This window comes from Lygodium microphyllum, chromosome 23 (assembly GCF_053477565.2).
Source record: "Lygodium microphyllum isolate KBCC chromosome 23, Lygodium_microphyllum_v1.1.10, whole genome shotgun sequence".
NCBI classification, from domain to species: Eukaryota; Viridiplantae; Streptophyta; class Polypodiopsida; order Schizaeales; family Lygodiaceae; genus Lygodium; species Lygodium microphyllum.
In genome coordinates, this window is record NC_141157.1 from 54,453,579 (window position 1) to 54,474,551 (window position 20,973).

Sequence of the window (20,973 nt, forward strand, 5' to 3'; positions counted from 1 at the left end):
TCTCAAACTTCTTCTTCAAAAAGTCCTTGACTTCAGCAATCCCACTATCACTATCACCTGTAATAATCAAGTCATCCACATAGATGACTATGATGACCAAACTTGCATCTCCCTTTCTCACATAAAGTGAGTGATCAGCATCAGAAACATAAAAGCCAATATTGACAAGATACTCTCTGATCTTGTCAGACCATGCTCTAGGTGCTTGCTTGAGCCCACAGAGCGTCTTCTTCAACCTGCACACATACGTGGGATGCTCTAAATCTTCATAACATGTTGGCTGATTCATATACACTTCTTCCTGCAAATCACCATGCAAGAAGGCATTTTTCACATCCATTTGCTACAACCTCCAACCTTTGGCTGCTGCCAAAGCAATCACACATCTGACAGTTGCCATCCTAGCAACTGGACTGAAGGTTTCATCATAATCTATGCCATATGTTTGGGCATAGCCTTTTGCAACCAACCTAGCTTTGTACCTACTAATAGAACCATCTGCATTGTGCTTAATCTTATAAACCCACTTACATCCAATAGCTTTCTTTCCCTTCGGCAATGATACTAGATCCCAAGTCTTATTGGCCTCTAATGCAGCCATCTCCTCATCCATTGCTGCATCCCAATGAGTATGACCAACAGCATCCTCAAAACAAGTGGGCTCAACATCCTCAACTAGTTTCACCATATAAGCATAATGGTGAGCTGCATAACCTTAAAAACCAAATCTTTAACAAGGTATCTGGCCCTGCTAGATCTGCGTACCACCGGATCACTCAATGGAGCCTTTACATTATTATGAGCTCTCTGTACACCTGGTCTCCTCACTAAAGGAATGCCAAGCTCATCATCCAAGCTCTTTGAGCCACTGGAGTCTCCATCAAGAACTGCATCATGCCTTCTGACACTTTATTCTTTCCTTTGTCTTTACCTGTAGTGCTACTACATGCACCTGAAGATGTAGAGCTACTCCTTAGTCTCCCAGACCAAGGACTACCACATGATGTCTCTGGTCCACTAAGAGTCCGTGATTCTTACTTTTCAGCCTGCACATGAGTGTCATGATCATCATCATCATCTAATGCATCACCACTTGATGCATACCAACTGCTCATTTCATCAAAGATGACATCCCTGCTCACTCTGAACTTACATGTGATAGGGTTATAACAGCAATACCCTTTCTCCTCTAAAGAGTATCCAACAAAGACACATTTTTCTGCCTTTGGATCAAGCTTCTTCCGTACCTCATCTGGCACATGAACGTATGCAACACAGCCAAATACCTTAAAGTGCGATACATCAGGTTTCTTGCCAATAAAACATTCTTCAGGAGTCATCCCATGAACTGCAGCTGTGGGAGTTCTGTTCATAATATAAACAGAAGTATGAACAGCCTCAGACAAAATATGCTTAGGCATATTCTTTTCAGCCATCAAGGCGCGTGCAACTTCTGTAATATGCCTATTTTTCCTTTCTGCAACACCATTTTGTTGTGGGGTATACCTGCATGTGAACTGTCTCTTTATCCCATGAGACCTCAGAAAATCATTGAACTCATTCGAGAGGTACTCTCCCCCTCCATCTGACCTCAAGCACTTTACTTTCAAGCCTGTTTCTCTTTCAACTACAGCCTTGAAAGTTCTAAAGTGCTCAAACGCTTCACTCTTTTGCTTCATAAAATATACCCACAGCTTTCTAGAACAATCATCAATGAATGTGACAAAGTATGAACTGCCTCCAAGAGATACATTTTGTGTAGGCCCCCAAATATCTGTATGCACAAGATCAAGGATATTTCTGCTTACATCTCTGTCATGTGAAAAGGGTTGTCTTGCTTGCTTACCAAACTGACATGCTTCGCATACCTTATGAAATTCTGCAACTCTAAATGTAGGCAAACCTATAACCAACCCTTTGGACTGCATTAATTTCAGCCTTTGTACATTTGCATGTCCAATGCGTTTGTGCCAAATTTCAATATCTACAACAACACCTTTTCCTTTAGCATATATAGCAGCATTCATAGTAGGAATTCCAGCATCCAGAGTAAACATACGTCCAAATCTACTTCCCATTGCAACTAACCTGCACTTGTCATTGAAGTCTTCTACAAAGCAGCCCTTTGCATTAAATCTGACTTGCGGCCCTTGCTCTACCATCTGATCGACTGACACCAAGTTTTTTGTAATAGATGGCACATGTAATACATCTGAAAGACTATTTGTCTTACCATCATGCAAGGACAAGGGAACTTTTCCAATGTGTGAAATTGGGTGGCATGAATCATCACCCATCTGCACATAACCTGCATTTTGCAAATCCTTCATCTCTCCAAACCATTCTGCATGGCTGGTCATATGATTGGATGCACCTGAATCAACATACCAAACATCATCATGTGTTCCCTTTCTTGTAACAGCATTCAGCATATGCTGCATAACAAACAGACGTTCATTTTTATCTTCATTCTATCATGAAGACGATGCATAGTTTCCTTGCTGCAACTTACCAGTGCAGATATCATCTTTCTTAGCATAACATTGGGCTGCGATATGACCTGTTTTGCCACTGTAGTAGCAAACAATACCAGAGTTGTTAGAACCTCTGTTCTGCCATCCACCTCTTCCTCTAAAGCTCCCCCTACCTCTAAAGTTACCACGACCTCCTAAAACTTGCATATCGCCAAATTGCTGATTCAATCTGTTTTGCTGGTTGTCACTACCACGTCCTGTACCATGGCCTCTTGAAGAGAACCTGTCACGTCCCCTTCCTGAATTGGAGTAGAAAGCTTGGACCTGTTCACCTCTTTTTTTAGATGTCTCACTTTACATGTTGATCTCTTCAGTGATCATAAGGGAGACCAACTCATCGAAATCTGGAAATGCTTTCTAACATATACGGAAGTTACAAAAGACTTCCAAGCCTTTTCATTGTTAAGTCCAGTCAAGGTAGATGACACCAAATCATCATCATTGGGCATTGCATCAATCGCTGCCAAGGCATCTGCAATGCTCCTTACCTTCAGTGCATACTCATTGATAGACATCTTCCCTTTCTTCAATGTATTCAACTCTTGCTTGAGTTGAATCTTTCATGCCTTTGTATTTACAGAAAACATACTTTCAAGTATGGTCCAAGCTGCATATGAATTCTCTGCATTTCTAATGTGTCCCATCATATTATTGTCAATTACTGCAGACAACCAATACATGACCTTCTTGTCTTTTGCATTCCATTCCTTCCGTGCCTTTATCTCTTCTGTAGTTGGAGGATCGCTCACCTCCGACTCCTTTTCTTCACCTGAAACAAATTCGTAGAGGCCTTTTCCAATAAGGAAGTTCATGACACGGAACTTCCATGAAGGGTAGTTGTTCTTGTCGAGCTTCTCAATGATGGGGCTTCCACTGTTCTCTGCCATTATCACAAAATTAATACCAACAGCAATAAGAAAATCTTCTACAACCCTCGACCTGTAGTGCACAGCAATACACCAGACAGTCTTTTTCACTGTCTGCTCAACAATACATGCAATCTGCAACCAGTTTGCAGATAAACCTTGTGTTTACTCGCTGGTAAACACCTTTGAACTTACAAATCTGAAATATGTAACATGTGCACCCACTTTCGGTTAATACAGTCGAAGTCACAGTGTACCCTAAAACTGTTGTTTGCAACCTTGCGGCTCTAAAATGGGGCCTGAAATGGCCTCAGATGCCCAAAATAACTGTGGATAAGCCCTAAAGTGCTTTATCTGCAGAATACACAGTGCTCTTCATGCACACCAAATCTCATTGTAATCTGAGATTTTTGCTCGACCCTGCTTCCGGTGCCTCCATAGGCACTATCCAAGAGAGAGAGTGGAAGAATGGGAGAGCTTTTTACCCGTGGCTTGCTTGCTCGAACCTTGCTTCTTCTCCTTCACTTCAGCCTTCGAAATCAGCCTCTCTCAGTGGCACGGCTCTGATACCATGTCAAGAATCATGTGGTGGGGGGACTTGCTCAAGACACTATGCCGAACACACACAAAATGCACAAGGAGAAGCTCACTCAAGAGACAAGAAGAGAGATGGAGTCCAAAACGTTTTCTTGCTGGTTTCTTCTTCTTCTTCCATACACTTTACAATGTACACAAAGTATAGATAAGATACAATATAAAGGAAAGTGGCCTACTAAGTCAAACAATGCATAACCGACTACACTAGTCGACTGGCGCTATAACTATGCCAGCTGTAAATAGGTGTACAACCTGAATATAATAAGTAATGAGTCAGTGGCCATGTGAGAGTCATAATGACCACCGACGTGCTAAGTGTAGAGGTTTGGACCCATCTAACCAGGCGGTCCATCATCAATGTCCGCATGTGTTGAGCTTGTCATCTCAACATCTATGGACTCTAAAAAGATTTGGAATCTGAAGGAAAGTAGGCAATGTTCTACAAGATTGAGCAGGAATGGTAACAGGAATGGAAGGAGGAGGAACTGGAACTGATTCAACCACCCTCTTAAGGCATTTTCTCTACAAGACTAACTGAGGGGAAGAATCATCATCCTCAATGAGATCACATCATCCTCTTCATTAGGAGGAGGAGGAACTTTGAGGGAAAGGGACTTCCTTAGCACATGAGCAGTATGTGTCAAGAAGACATAAAGGTAAGTCCCAAAGGTGACATTAGTCACAGTTCCTCGAGTAACTCAAACAAAATGTTGATCCATCTTGGACAGGAGGTAGGTAATCCAATCAATAGTGATACCTTTCAAAACCATATGGGAAGCTGTGAACAACTCCTTGGAGAGGTAATGACATGGGGTTTTGGCATACATAAACCTATCCAGAAGGAATTGGCATGTCTGTTTCCAGAGGGGATTGGCAATCATGGAGACACTGACCCCTAACGTGGTAATAACCTTATTCGGATCTAGAATATCCTGAGTCTACTCCCCACGATATGGCAAACAAAGAGCCTTGCCTAGACTCTAAGGTGTCAGAAGAATAGTAGTACCAGGGACAAAACCAAACCTCTTACTGTAAGAGGCTAGAAAGTGATCACAGAGGGCAGGATCATCTGGAATTAGTGGTAAGGAAAACCCACAAACTTGGATAAGCCCGCTTTAGCAACAAGGTCCGAATCCAATAATAAGGAGTAATCATGAAATACCAAAGGACCATACTGGATCAGGGGAGGGATACGATGCACCATTCAAATGGTTTCACACACACACACTACACACACAGACAATCACAATGAATGCCTAAAAGACAACAAGATAACCATAAATAAGAGATCAACCAGAATAAACACACACAGAAGTGATTGACTGACTGACCACCCCAAGCATCATTCATCCTAAAAAATTCGACATGACCTCTGCACATATGCAACCGAAAGCTTCATGTGCTGCAAGACAAACAAACACCCTAAATCCCTATATCATGCAAAAAAGAAAACTACAGATCGTACTCGTAATCGTGTCATAGCAACCGAACCATAATACAAAAAAAACCCACTCATAACATGACAAGAACTTTTGTAATCAATTTGAACAATAGAAACAACTCGAAAGATTGCACATGCCCATTCCACGAAGAACATTTACTGAAAAGGGAAAAAAGTACAATGAGGGGAATTAGTTTAATGAATGGTTCATTTTAAGAAATTAGTTTAAAATGGGTGAAATCTTATTAAGTGTTAAATATTTTTTTTTAAAAACGGTTCTTTCTTAAAATTTTAATTACAAATTATTAGGGTGAGGCGGTGCACTAAACGAATATGAACGTATCAGTCCCAAGATGTAATGAGTCCAAAAAAAATAGAAGCTACTAACTGGGAAAAAAAATGTGACACCTCATTAAAAGAAAGAAATATCAAGGCAAGGTTAGTGTGGTCCTAGTTGGTTTGTTTGGTTATTATTAGTGTTTGTGTATTGTTGTTTTTTTCTCTCTCTTCTTTTTTAATTTGATTTTATTATTATTATTATTATTATTATCTCTTTTTTGGTCCAATTATGATTGAAACGGCTTTAAAGATAAAAATTACTAAAGAGCACCTTGTTGAAATTTTTGTGGAATTTACTTGTCATTTTTCAAAAAATTCGACAAATTTTCAAGCACTTTTGCATTTGAAAATGATTTTCAATGAACAAAAAAAAAATCAATAAGTAATGAATTGAAAAATTGAATATCCATTTATCATTCATCAGCATGAGAAAAGGGTCAGAATTTTTTCAATATTTTTTTGGGATTAATTTCAGATTTTTATGAATTTTGTTTATTTTAAAATATATTTGAAAGAAATTTTTGAGTTTTTGAATTTTCAAAATTTGATTACCAACATTTTAGTTTGAAAAATTTTTTTTTTTAAAATTGAATTTGACATAGAATTGTTTTCTATTTTTATGAAATTTTTTAGCTTTTTTATGAATTTTTAGGGGTTTTTTTTTAATATGTTTTGGAAGGTTTTTGATAGTTTTATAATAAAATGGGGGTAGCTGGTTGCATATGAACAGCCGCCTGTGAACGGACGAGCACGCACAACCGCACGGATAAAGACGACGTCACGGACGCGTAGACACACTTCAAAACCCGAAAACATAGACGTACATGCGCAGAAGACAAAAAACGAGGCACGCAAAGCACACAAAAATTAATACCAAAAAATCCGTCCACCAGAATGAAGTATGGGAAAAAGAAAAAATGTCCAGTTAGATGAGTCGGACAATAGTTTGATGCAAAAAATGGGTGTTCATATGGAAAAACGTCAAAAATACATATTAAAAAATATATGAAAATACGCAACAACTAATAATCAACAAACCATACACCGAAATGACTGGTAGTAAAAAGGAAAAATGTTAAGAGGAAGGGGTAGGGCAGGACTAGCACATCACATTGCTGGTCTGAAGTGAAAAAGACATGTTCTCATGGGAAAAATAAGAAAATCGCATAGGCAATAGGGCACAAAAATTAATTGGGGAAGATTCGTACCTCAAAACAAAAAACAATACAAATAAAAAATGTCAAGACAATTCTAGATAACAGAGTGATGAGGTTAGAATGCATTTTCAAGGTCAAGAAGAGGCATTCACATGGAAAAAACAAGAAAACGGAGCTTGAAAACACACATAAAAATTAAGAACAAAAAATTCAAAGGTCGGAACAAGGTGAAATAAAAAGGAATAATGGTCAGGAAGGAGAGTTGGACAAGGCTATGAAATGAAAAGAAATTTTTGAGTAAAATAGGGCATGTTCACATGGAAAAAACAACGAAAAGACACATAAAAAAGACGTGAAAATCCACAAAATTAATAATAGACAAACCGTACCTCGAAATGACTAGCAATAAAAAGGAAAAATGGCAAGTGGAAGGGAAAGGTTAGGGCTATAACATCCATTAGCAGTTACAAAGCAAAAAGGGTGCGGTCACATGGGAACATATCAAGGTGATGTAAAATTCTTCAAAAATTAATAACTTTTGAACCATCAATCAGAACAAGGGACTATAAAAAGAAAAAGTGTACCATTTGAAGGGGAAAACAGGGTTATCAAGTTGGATGTGGGTTTCGATAAACACGAGGTGCATTCACATGGAAGCTTGACAAATCAAGGGATAAAAAGAAATAAGGAAGGAACGTCCTCAGGAGTGGGGTGAGAGAGGACGAGTGGGTAGGGAAGGGAACCCATCAGGGTAAGATTTGGTCATGGCATAGATGCATGATCAGAATCAGGATATGCATGACGGTATGCATCGTAGACGTGCAGGGACGCGTGCCCGCACTTAAGACTTTAACGGGAAGGGTGAATCAAGCAATAGAGACCTAGGACCCCACATTAGACCAACCGTTGACTTCCCCACACTTAAAACATGACTGTCACTAATAAACAAAAAGTGTAGGGTTAGAAAAACTTGGCCCATGTTGCTAAAAAGTGAAGTCGATTGTCAATGTCATGTCATGTTTCGTTGTCGGCTACAGGAGGTACCAAGGTGTCTTTATAGCACATGTCCAACGTGGCAAGGACCACGCAAAAGCACCCAGGGAGATAGCTCTATCGGGAAAGTCCATCGGTGATGACAAAGGGTTTAACATTCAACTCACTGTCGCTCATGGAGAAGGATGAAAGAACAGTCACTCACCCCAACTCTCACATTGCTCAATGAATAATCATGGAAACCCATAACTCACACCCAATTTAGAATGAAATGAGGGGAAAATGATTCAAAGGGAGTATGCCAATGTGCACAGTAGTTGATGCAGCATTAGTGCATCCCACCCCCGTCTGGCATAGGTATAAGCAGGAAGGCTAGGGAGCCTTGTTGTACAGCAGTGTACAGAACAGGGTGACATGTCATGTGGTAATGGCACAAACCCATCCCGCATGTGCATAGGGAGACGAACTCCAAGTGTCATAACGTCCCCTCACATCCCTCAATCCTCACCTCTCGATAATTGATTGAGAAAACACTAGTCACGCTCAGCCCTCCCTATGTCGCATGCCCTGTTGATAGATACAGGAGGGCAGCCCATTCCTGAAACCCATTGATATAATCCTCATGGTCACTTGTGCAAAGGGTGTATGCCTTGTGCGCAATTGATGGTGCAACTATGCATCATGCCATGTGCCGGCATATGGTGCAAGAAAAAAGGTAAGGGAGGCTTATAATGCCTTGTGCAGAGGGTGTATGCCTTGTGCGCAATTGATGGTGCAACTGTGCATCACGCCATGTGCCAGCATATGGCGCAAGAAAAAAGGTAAGGGAGGCTTATAATGCCGTGCACAAGAATACATTTGTGCATTGTGCATTTAGAGGGCTATCCCATGCATACAATGCTCCATTCACACATCTCACCTCTCTATTGAATATCAAGGGCAAGGACTAGTCACTCGCCCCACCCTTTGTCTCACGCTCGGTTGATGAATATAGAGAGTAGTCCATATTCACATCCCCATCCAGTTAGGATAAAATCTCACAACTCTCTAAGTTTGTCGATGAAGATCAGCTTTGTTTGTTGAAGGTGTCAACGTGGATTGGTTGGTGAAGAGGCCGACCCAGGGATGTAGCCAACAAGTTCGGCACTGGGATTACATGTTGGAAATAGCATCTATTAGAGGAATCAAAAGCACTAGAGAGGTTACAGGAGTTAGCGCACCAAGGGAGGTGGCTTGAAAACGTCGTCTACAAGAGTTCAACTAGAGATTCGGCAATCCTGGACTACGCAGTGTTACCACCTTTTCCACAGCCAACTTCACATCCAAGGGTGTATGCCACCTCGTCTTGGAACAAGGCCTGTTATAACAACGAATTGCTTCCTTTTCTTCCATAACAGTTTTATTTTATTTTTCTTTTCTTTTCTTTTCTTTTCTTTTATCCTACTCCTGAGGGTGTTTTCACATTTTCCCAAAGAATAGATCGGCATGACAAGGACCAAAGTCATTTTCTCCCATGATCAATATATTTTTATTATTTTTCTTCTTCTTTTTCTTATTGTCTTTGAAGCGTCAAATGGCAAGGATGCCATATATTAGAACCATCCTCGCTACCTCTATTGCATCAGTCGGAAAGGAAGCCAAGGGGAGGGAGAAGGTGGCTGCAAGGGGCTATCAGGATGAAACCATATCATCAGAATCATCAAGAGGGTTATCAAGAGCATTAGGTAGAGCCATCTTGACCATTGTGCAAAGAATGAGGAAGCTATTGACGGTGATTGTCAGGATCCCTAGGGAGGGGAATACTTCTTGAGGTGATATTCATTATTAAGGAAGGGATCATCCGAAGCATCGACTGTCTGAACTTGGACTAAGCCATTTGGATTGACGACAAGTATCTTATAAGGGCCCATCCAACGTTGTTGGAGCTTGCCTAAAAACTTGCCAAATCGGGAATCATAAGTGAGGACTGAGTCACCTTCATTGAACTCTTTCTACTTGATGAAGTTGTCATGATAGACCTTTCTGCAAGCTTGTGTGGCTTCCATGCACGATAGGGCCATCCTACAGATCTCATAAAGATACTCCAAGTGCAAGAGACAGCAATGCAGGGACTCGATATCTCCCAAGCATTCATTGATGGCCATGTGCAGAGAGGGTAGCTCGAGTTCAACAGGAAAGATAGCTTCTGTTCCATACACCAACTACAAAGGAGTTTGTCATGTAGTTGCCTTATGGGAGGTTCTGTATGCCCACAGGGCCTCTATAAGTCAATCATCCCAATCACGACAATGTGCAGCTATCATTCTGGTCATAATCGAGTAGACGATGTGATTGGTAACTTCGACTTGGCCATTGGCTCTAGGGTAATAGGGTGTGGACTTAGGATGACGAATCTTATACAGTTTTGTCAACTCTTCCATAATCTTGTTAAGGAAGTGGGTACCTCGGTCATTGATGAGCTCTAGGGGACTGCCAAAACGGGTGATGATGTTCTCATATAGGAACAAGGCCACACTATTACCATCATCATGCTTCATAGCTTTAGCTTCGCACCACTTTATTACATAGTCAATACCAAACCAAGATGTATCTATTCTATTTTCTTCTAGTTGGTGGATCAATGGGACCCAGAAATCAATTCCCTACTTCTCGGATGGCTTTAGGGGAACAATGGGTTGCAAGGGCATGGCATTGGATTTGGTAGGCTTTTCCATTCGTTGGCAGGCATCACACTGTTTGCAATAATGATAGCCATCCATATAAAGGGTCGACCACCAATATCCTGCAAGCAAGGCCTTTCTAGCTATCACTTCTCCTGCAAAGTGTCCACCATAGGGCTCGTCATGGCATGCTTTCAATACTATGCCAATCTCTTCCCCTGCAACACATCCTCGCAAGACTTCGTCCTTGCCTTTCTTGTACATAGCACCTCCTAACAGGATGTAGGGGGTTGATTCCAACAGAACTTCTTCTTCTCATGGCTCGAGATGCCAAGGGAATACTATTGGGTTGCTAGGAGGTTGGCTATGTCTGCATACTATGGGGTAACTGTTTCGACTAGAAAGAATGAAGCATCAGGAAGGTCTGGATCATCTTGCTCGTCTTCTTCATCGCTTTGAGGGATTCGCGAAAGGTGATCAACCAGGACATGAGAGCCTTGAAACAAAAGGAGCCATCTCATCATTCTTTCCTTCACGTCAGCCTTCTTCATTAGGAAGGATAAGGCTTCATGGTCCACATAGAATTTGAAATGCGTCAATAGCAAATAATGTCGAAACTTCTCCAAAGCAAACACAATTAAACACTCAAGCTCCATCACTCTGTAGTTCTACTCTCTTTCGATTACTTTCTAACTTGCATAATAGATCAATTGATCTAACTTAGAGGGACCCTTTTGGCATACGACTACACCTAGGCCTTCAATTGATGCATCAGTGTTGTGCATGTGAAACTCCTTCGTTGCTAACCCTTGTGCAGAGAGAATGTGGCCCAGAAGAACTCCTAATGAGACGCCAAAGACACATTTGTCGGGGTTGAGAGAAATCCCATACTCTTGACATTTGTTAAACCACTGTTGTAGGTGTCCCTAGTGCTCACGGATTAGGCTATAGACACAAAAATCATCGAGGTACACCTCAATGGAATCATGTAGATGGTTCTGGAAGGCAGCCATCATCACTCGTTGAAAAGTAGCAAGAGTGTTATAGAGCCCAAACGACGTCACTCTGTAAGCATAGGTTCCCCATTCTATTGTGAAGGTTTTTTTGGATATCCTCTTCTACGATATCTAAATCCATCCAAAAGGGAATAGAGGTCATGGCCTACCACTGTGTCTAACAGTTGGTCTGTGAAAGGGATCGAGAAATTATCCTTCTTTGTCTTAGAATTCATCTTTCAAAAGTCCACACAAATTCCAAGTTTCCCGTTTTTTTTGGATACGACCACAATGGGCGAAACCCATTCCATGTTAGCCACTGGATAAATGAAATCAGCTTCAAGGAGCTTCAATAATTCGGTCTTCACCGGAGCAGAATAATAATTGGGATTCATGTGTTGAGATGGCAAGCTCAACACGTGTAGACATTGATGATGGACCACCTGGCTAGATAAGTTTGCAAGTTTACACTTAGCACGTTGGTGGTCATTATGATACTCACATGGTCACTGACTTATCACTTATTATATTTAGTTTGTTACACCTACCTACAACTGGCAAAAACATAGCGCCAGTCGATTAGTGTAGTCGATTATGCACTGTTTAACTTCGTAGGCCACTTTCCTTTATGTTTTATCTTATCTATACTTTGTGTACATTGTATAGTGTGTGGAAGAAGAAAAAGAAACCAGTAAAAAAACGTTTTTTCCTCCATCTCTCTTCTTGTGTTCTTGAGTGAGCTTCCTCTTGTGTATACAGTGTGTGTTTGGCGACGCAGCTCAAGCAAGTCCCCCCACCACACGATTCTTGACATGGTATTAGAGCCGAGCCACTGAGAGAGGCTGAAGTGAAGGAGAAGAAGCAAGGTTTGAGCAAGCAAGCCACGGGTAAGAAGCTCTCCCATTCTTCCACTCTCTCTTGGATAGTGCCTGTGGAGGCACCGGAAGCAAGGTCGAGCAAAAATCTCAAATTACTGTGAGATTTGGTGTGCGAGCAGATCACTGTATATTCTAAAGATTAGCCCTTTAGGTTCTTCCTGCAGTTATTTTGGGCATCTGAGGCCGTTTCAGGCCCGTTTTAGAGCCGCAAGGTTGTGGACAACAGTTTCAGGATACACTGTGATTTCGGTTGTATTGACCAAAAGTGGGTGCACAAGTTACAAATTGCGAATCTGTAATTTTTTAGGTGTTTGCAAGAAGCAAACATAAGGTTTATCTGCAAACAGGTTGCAGATTACATGTACTATTGAGCAATCAGTGAAAAAGGTTGCTTGGTGTATTACTATGCACGTGTTGTGGAAGATTGCAAAAGACTAGCTTGCTGTGTTATATCCTTGTTTGTGATAATGGCAGAGAATAGTGGAAATCCCATTATTCAGAAGCTCAACGAGAATAACTACCCTTCATGGAAGTTTCGTGTGACGAACTTCCTCATTGGAAAGGGCCTTTATGAGTTTGTCTCAGGTGAAGAAAAGGAGCCAAATGTACGGAAGCCATTTCCAGATTTTAATGAGCTTGTCTCTCTCATGATTACTGAAGAGATCAATATGCAGGGTGATTCGTCTCAAAGAAATGGTGAACAGGTCCAAGCATTTTACTTGAGTTCAAGAAGGGGACGTGGTAGATCCTCTTCGAGAGGTTTTGGTATGGGATGTACTTACGATAACCAGCAAAACAGGTTCAATCAACAGTTTGGTGAAATGCAGGTTTCTGGAGGTAGAGGAAACTTTAGAGGCAGGGGAAGCTCTAGAGGAAGAGGTGGATAGCAAAATAGAGGTTCTAGCAATTTTGCTATTGTTTTGTAAGAAGTTGGAAATAGTTAAAATGTTGATAATATGCCATGTCACACTGACATCGGTATATAAGGAGATAAGTTGTAATTTTTCATATCTTTTTGACATATCAATACAATTACAATCTTTCTCTCCCTTCTTGCTCCAAGCTTCCATGGCTTCTTCATCTTTCCTATCTTTCTCTCTCCAATTCTAGTCTTTCTCTCTCCTCGTCACTCTATTTCTCTCTCTTCCTGCAGTCTTTCTCTCTCCTCTGCAGTCTTTCTCTCTCCTCTTCTTCTCTCCCTAGTTCTCTCTCTGACAAGTGGTATCAGAGCCTCAGTCTTTGATCCATTATTTTCTTCCATTTTCACTCTCATTTTCCTATTTCAAAACCAATTTCAGACAAAAATGGTACAAGACAGTGACTAGTGGAGTACTGCAGGACAACTACAGTTAGCAAGTGACTACATCTGGAGATATCCAAGGTCAGATATGGTGGATAAAGGCTTAAATGGTTGTACGTCACCAAATTTTATGCAAAATTGAAGGTACACAAGTACGGGAGCAGTAGGTGGAGCCCCGAGAGGAACACCAAGGAAAAGGGAATTCTCTTGCAAGAAAATCTATCTTGTAACATCAACAAGCTTGTTTATCATATTTCATATGATTACAATGAAGAAAAGAACACCAGGCACAACAAATCTTCATGCAGCATCATGTAGATCTCCCACGGTTTTTAATAGAATCAACCATATGCTTCAATATCTTCATAAAATCCATCAATAGAACAAAGAAAGCAAAGGAATACACCATCTTTGAATGGAAATACATCACATAGTATTCATCTTCAATATCTTCATAGTCTTCTCTCTCAATCTCTCATATACAATCACTCTGTTTCAGTAGAATTGGCTATCTCTGACTCTCTCTCTCTCTCTCCATCAATAATACATCATATCCTCACTACAATCTCTCAAAATCACTCTCAACAATCACTCTTAGGTCGTGGATACCCCTCCCAAGAGGTATGTCTGATATGAAGGGTCACCAGAGCCACTACAGTGTCTCTTCACAGCTCACTACTGTCACTTCACTCTAGTCTTCACTTGAGTCTTCAGCAGCTACTTCTTCCACTTCCTCCAACTCTTTTGCACTTGTATTCACCTCTTTCCAAGGCTAGAAAACTTTCCCAAAGTCACACATACATTCCACAGAATACTTACAGAAGCATACAGAACAGTCTACAGAACAGTACCAGAACGGCTACAGTACAGAACAGAACAGAAGCAGAACAGTCTACAGAAGACCTACAGAAGGTTACAGAAGGTCATCAAAACCACATAACTCATTCTTAAATCATTCCAAACTCTCACAAACCATTCAATAAACTTTCACAATATCTCAATCTTTATGAATAAATACTTCATCCCTCCTTACAGAAGACAATCAGAACAAAACAGACCAAAACAGAACAAAACAGAAGGTATACAGAACCAATCAGAACCTATCAGAACATCACAGAACCATCAACAAACATCATGAACTTCCAAAACACAATCAATATCATCTAAAACACTCTCAAACCACTTTCAAATCAATCAATCATCCCATAAAATCAACCATTCAGCTCTCAAAAACAACAAAAATCAGCCAAAAAACAAGTCATTTCAACACTCAACATATCCCCACACTTAATAAGGAAGCGTCCTCGCGACCCAGGAAAAAGGGAATACAAGTTCAAGGAAAAGCTCAACTTTGATCGTCAATATCTTTTCAAAAAGAATCCATCCACCACAACCCCAACTTATAACCTGTTTCTGATATAAAAATTCAAAGAAAGGAAAACCCTTTATACATTAACACCTCTTATCAAACTAAAAATCACCACAAATTTGTAAAGGATATAAGAGTTTGCTTCGTCTTCTTCAGCATCAGCTTCAACTCTGCAACCACGACCCCATCTCTACAAATCTCCAAAACATAGCTCATACATGAAATCCAATAGGAAACCACCACGTTCGTTTGACATAAAGGAACTCACAACACAAACACTAATACACAACACAACCATCTGAATGACTTCTTCAAAAAGAGAGGTGTTCATTAAAAGCTTCCACCATACATTGGAAAGGTATCAATGAAGATGATCCCTCTTAAAAGATTGATGTTGTCGGAATCGATCCATAGATAAGGATTCATCTACAAAGTTTTTGGGAGGATTTTGGAAAAATTGGAGACAACACATCCTTTCCAACAGGACCAAGTATCTGCTAGGCAAACAGAGGGCATGAAAATACAGTATCTCCAGCTGTTGAGAATCAATGCTAACATTGACATTCATACACAACTTTGGAATAGGCTTTGAATCAGTATGAGAGTGCCTATGCATATATGCCAGGTACCAAGCAAAGTGAGCAGTTAATCTCACTGAGGGATCTGCAAACTGTGAATATTGTTGGGCAAAATGAACATAGTTTTGATAAGCTTGACTAGAAGCTGTCCATTCTCCTGGAATTATTGGCCAATTAATCTGCGGTCTTGTAAGGCAATCATCGGAACTCCATCCCCTTCTTCTAGAAATCTGATTATCAAACCCGTCACAATCACTAACCAACTGAGGTGGTTGAGATATGGAAGTGTTAGGAGAGGGTAGTGGAATAAGGAAGAGTGGATGTAGGGAGGGATAGGAAAAATCATAAAAGGAAGAAAAGGTTAAAGAAGGAGTGGCAAAAATTTGTAAGGAATCACTAAGGAACGGTGTTAACTGATAAATAGGAAATGTGGAGGGTACATTAATGAGGGGTGAAGAACAGGGTGGAGAAGGGGAAAATACCCTATCCTCAATAAAGGAACAATAAGTGAAAATAGGAATTTGAGGAAAAGATGAAGGTTGGAAAAGAAGGGGTAAAATAATGGTGGAATTAGATTGACAAAGGGAAATATATATAGCATAGCGGTGAGCCATTTGTTGGTAATAGAGGAGGGTAGGAATAGAAGGTCCTAAAAGAGATCGTCTATGATAGGCATCAAAGAAGGTAGCATCAAACGGATTATGTTTGGAAAGATAGGTTAAGAGATCCATCCTCAGTTGGTTAGTACTCTGTACAAAGGTAGGAGCTGTGTTTTGTCTTTGATTTAGGACCACCAAATCAATCATGGGATGCCACGAACTATCCTGACAATCAGCCACTTTGGAGGAATAACTTTGGAACATATCAGCTATGCGCAACTCCAAATGATTGACATATAAAACAGCCTGTAAGACCACATCCCCCACATACCATGCCATATCTACCTCATCTGGAATTAACAAATCTCCTCGGAGATACATGTATGACATCAACATGGTATCTGGTGTGACAGAATCTTCAAAGACCATTCTGACTACCTCTGTCAACAACTCAGCAGACCAAGCTCCACTCCAACCATCCTCTGGAAAAGGTAAATCCATCGTGGAAAGCTTCATGTAGAAAACCATCTTCTGTAAGTGGTAGTGGACAAAGAAAGAATGGTCTGGTAAGACATATTCCTGAAACTGCTCAAAGGTAGACCATAAGAAGTCCATTCTGGACTGCAATCTTTCCACTTTATCTTGGAATAGAGGGCACAAAGTAGCCTGTCTCTGTAGGGCAGCCAAGTCCTGCTGTGAAAGAGAAGGAATTAATGGAACAGGAGGGCTTGGAGGAACAGAGCGGGACTTCGCCAGTTGATCTTGCAACTGCTGGATTTAGGAGGCTTGGTTGGCCACTGTGTCATTAGCCATCTGTAAAGCTTGTCATCTAAGATAGCTTGGAATTCTTTCGCTTCGCTGGACATCCTCTCCTTCTCTGCTGAAAGGCTAGTAACCTGTGACTGAGCCTCGAGTAACTGGGTCTTCAATGAAGAAATCTCATCGCTTTGGGTGGCAACCAGTTGGGTTTGCTATTCCATTTGCTTAAATAAATCTGCTAGGGTATCCTTAGCAGAAGCTAACTCAGAGGTTGCCTTATGCAACTGGTCTTTGGACTGCATGAGCTCCTCATAGAAAGATGCGTACAGCTGTTGAACACAGGCTGTCACTGACAACTCAATGGAACTTTGAATATCCTTGCAGAGGAAAGGAATGGCATCGCCTGAAACGAGACTGTTCAGGGAAGGAACTGAGATCTCCAAGGATCCTTCCCGATGTGCTCTGAATAGGTTATTGCAAGTGAGATACCCAGGGAGTTCACTGCCAGAGGTAGCAGGGATAGGCACTGAGGGAAGTACAGCAGGGGCTTTATCCGCTACCCTCTTCAAGCGTTTGCGCTGTATGACTAGGGGAGGCGGAGAATCATCATCCTCTATGTCAATGGGTGCTGACTCTTCTGAAGGTGGAGGAGGAGGTACTGGATCTAATGGAGGAGGTGGAGGCACAGTCTTCTGTAAATCTGAATAGGTCAAGAAGGCAAACAAATATGATCCATATGTGACATTGGTAACATTACCCCTGGTGACTTTAACAAAATGCTGATCCATTTTAGTAAGGAGGTAAGTGCTCCAATCAATAGCAACTCCTTTCAGCACCATCCTAGAAGCTGTGAAAAGCTCTTTGGACAAATAGTGGGATGGCGTTTTGGCAGGCATAAACCTGTCCTGAAGGAACTGACACATCGTCTTCCATACGGGATCAGTAATCATAGAAAAGGAAACTCCTGAAGAGTTTATCACCTTCTTAACGTCAAGGACTTCCCTTGTCTGCTTCTGCAACAGCTTGAGAATCTCTTCATTAGAGAAGAGCTGACGAGTGGTCACAAAAGGTTCTCCTTTGAAGGGAAGAGACAGAGCCTTCCCTAAGCCTCGAGATGTCAAAGTCATAGACATGCCTTGGACTAGTCCTGTCTTCTTGCTGTAAGAGGCCAGGAACTCATCACATAAGGACGGATCCTCTGGAAGCAATGGAAAAGGAGTGGCCACAAAAGTAGCAAGTCCCGCCTTCGTGAGAGGCTCAAAAGTAAGTAGGGATGAGTAATCCCTACTAACTAATGGGACGTACTGGATAGGGGGAGAAGCATGAGAAGGCGCCATTCAGATGGTTACACACACACCACAAACACAGACAATCAAGGAGAATGCCTGCAAAGCAACAGACAAAAAACCTAGGATAAGAGAATTACCAATAAAACGTGACTCGACCTACTAACCCCAAGCAAACCACATCCTAGAAAAAATTTGACATGACCTTGAGACAAATGCGACCGAAAGCTTCATGCAATGCATCAGACAAACACCCTGAACCCCGTATCAGGCAACAAAAGAAAAAAACTGCATACCGTACCCGTAACCGTAACTAAGACAGGAAACCAAAATAAAACCACATCCTACACATATCAATACGACATCTGTGATAAACCAAGACTGGACCATGGAAAATAACACTAATGACTGCGCAAACCCATCCCACGAAACGGTTCATTGAAAAGGGGAAGTAAGTGCAGTGAGGGGGGAATTAATTTAATGAAGGGTTGATTTTAATCAATTATTAAAAATGGGTGAATTTTTATTAGGTGATAAACCTTAGCAAGAAAATGGCGGTTCCTTATTATAAATTAAATTAATAATTATTAGGTTAAAATGGTGCAGTTATTCGATTCCCGGACTTCAATTCCCGACTGGGTCTCTAAATGCAATTCATTAATTACAATTTAAGGTGATGTGGAGCGCTTTTTTGCCAGCGCGTGCTCATGTGACGGCTGGTTTATTTGAATTAAAAAAATTATAGTGCATCTGTAGCGCACGTAGCGCGTGCTAAGTGAACGGCTGGTTGATTTTAATTTAAAACGTATGTGTGTTTAGCGCGAATGCGCGTGGTAACTGTGGGTGAATTAAAGGGTTCATTTTAACAATTAATTTGTGATTCAAGGGAAAATAAAAAATAAATAAAGCACATAAAATAAATACCTGGAAGGGGTGTGTATGTAATGCAGAAATGCGCACGGAAGAGTCCACCAAAAGAAGGGAATCCAGTAAAGGAAAAGTAAAGATCATTGATGAAACAACAATAACAACACCTTAGCAGATGTGTTAATTTGGTTTTTTTCTTTTTTGTGGGTTTTTTATTTTTATTTTTATTTTTTATTTTTTTATTATGGTAAGTTGAGATTATTTAGGGTTGAATAAATGAAAAATGAGCAAGGGAGGTGAGGGGAATTTTTTAGAATTTTTTAGAATTTTTAAATGAATTTTCTACATTTATTGGCAATTTTGGGGTGAAATGAGGAAATATTTAATTTTCAGAAATTTTAGGATAGGCAATTGCCAGCAGACAAATTCCCAAAAATTGACAAAAGGCAAAATGAATTTTTTGAAATTTTTTTATGGAAAATTTAATGTAGTGATTAATTAAGTCACCTAAATCACATTAATCAGATAAGTCAGTTAGGCATAAGTCAGTTAAGTCTGGTTAGTGGGGTAAGTCATGTTAGTCTGCCCAAGGCATGTCAGGTTAGTCTAGGTTGCTTAGGTTAGTCAACTAGGCTAGGTTAGTTAACTAAGTTAGGTTAATCAACTAAGTTAGGTTAACTAGGTAGGGGTTAGTTAATTAAGTTGACTATGGTTAGGTTAGTCTAGGTTAACTATAGTTAGGTTAGTCTAGGTTAACTATAGTTAGGTTAGTCTAGGTTAACTATAGTTAGGTTAGTCTAGGTTGCTTAGGTTAGTCAACTAACTAGGGGAGGGTTAGTAAACTAACTAGGGTTAGTGTTCTTAGTTAGGTTAGTTAGGTTAAAACTAACTAGGGTTAGTGTTCTTAGTTAGGTTAGTTAGGTTAAAACTAACTAGGGTTAGTGTTCTTAGTTAGGTTAGTTAGGTTAAAACTAACTAGGGTTAGTTTACTAACCAGAAGAGGGTTAGTGGAGGCAGTTAAGGGTAGTGGTGGTGGTGGGGAGAGGAGGTGGTGGTGGCGGCAGATGCGGCGGCGGCGGCGACTCCTGGCGGCAGCGTGGCGATGTCCGATGGCGGCGGCGGCGACTCCTGGCGGCAGCGGCTACGAGGAGGAGGGGAAAAGAAAGGAAGGAGGAGGAGGAGGAGAGGGAGGAAGTCGGCGACGGGCTGGGGGGAGAAGACGGAGATGGCGGGGGTGGAAGAAGGGCTGCGGGCGGGCAGAGATGGCGGGGGTGGCAGAGATGGCGAAGATGGCGGGGGGTGAAGGAAGGCGAAGAGGAGGAAGGCGGGGGGGCAGAGATGGCGAGGGTGGCAGAGATGGTGAAGATGGCGGGGGGGGAAGAAGGCGAAGAGGAGGAAGGCGGGGGGGCAGAGATGGCGAAGATGGCAGGGGGGGAAGAAGGGGCTGCGGGAGGGCAGAGATGGCGGGGGTGGAAGAAGGGCTGCGGGAGGGCAGAGATGGCGGGGGTGGAAGAAGGGCTGCGGGCGGGCAGAGATGGCGAAGATGGCGGGGGGGGAAGAAGGGGCTGCGGGAGGATGAGGGGAGAAGGAGAGGGCGCGTGGGAAGGAGGAGGTGGAGAAGGAGGGGGGCAAGGCACGCAGGAGGAGAGAGAGAAAGAAAGGGAGAGAGAAAGAGAGGGAGAAGGGCGGTTGGGGGGAAGGGGTGGGCAGTTGGGGGGAAGGGGTGGGCAGGTGGGGGGAAGGGGTGGGGGGCAA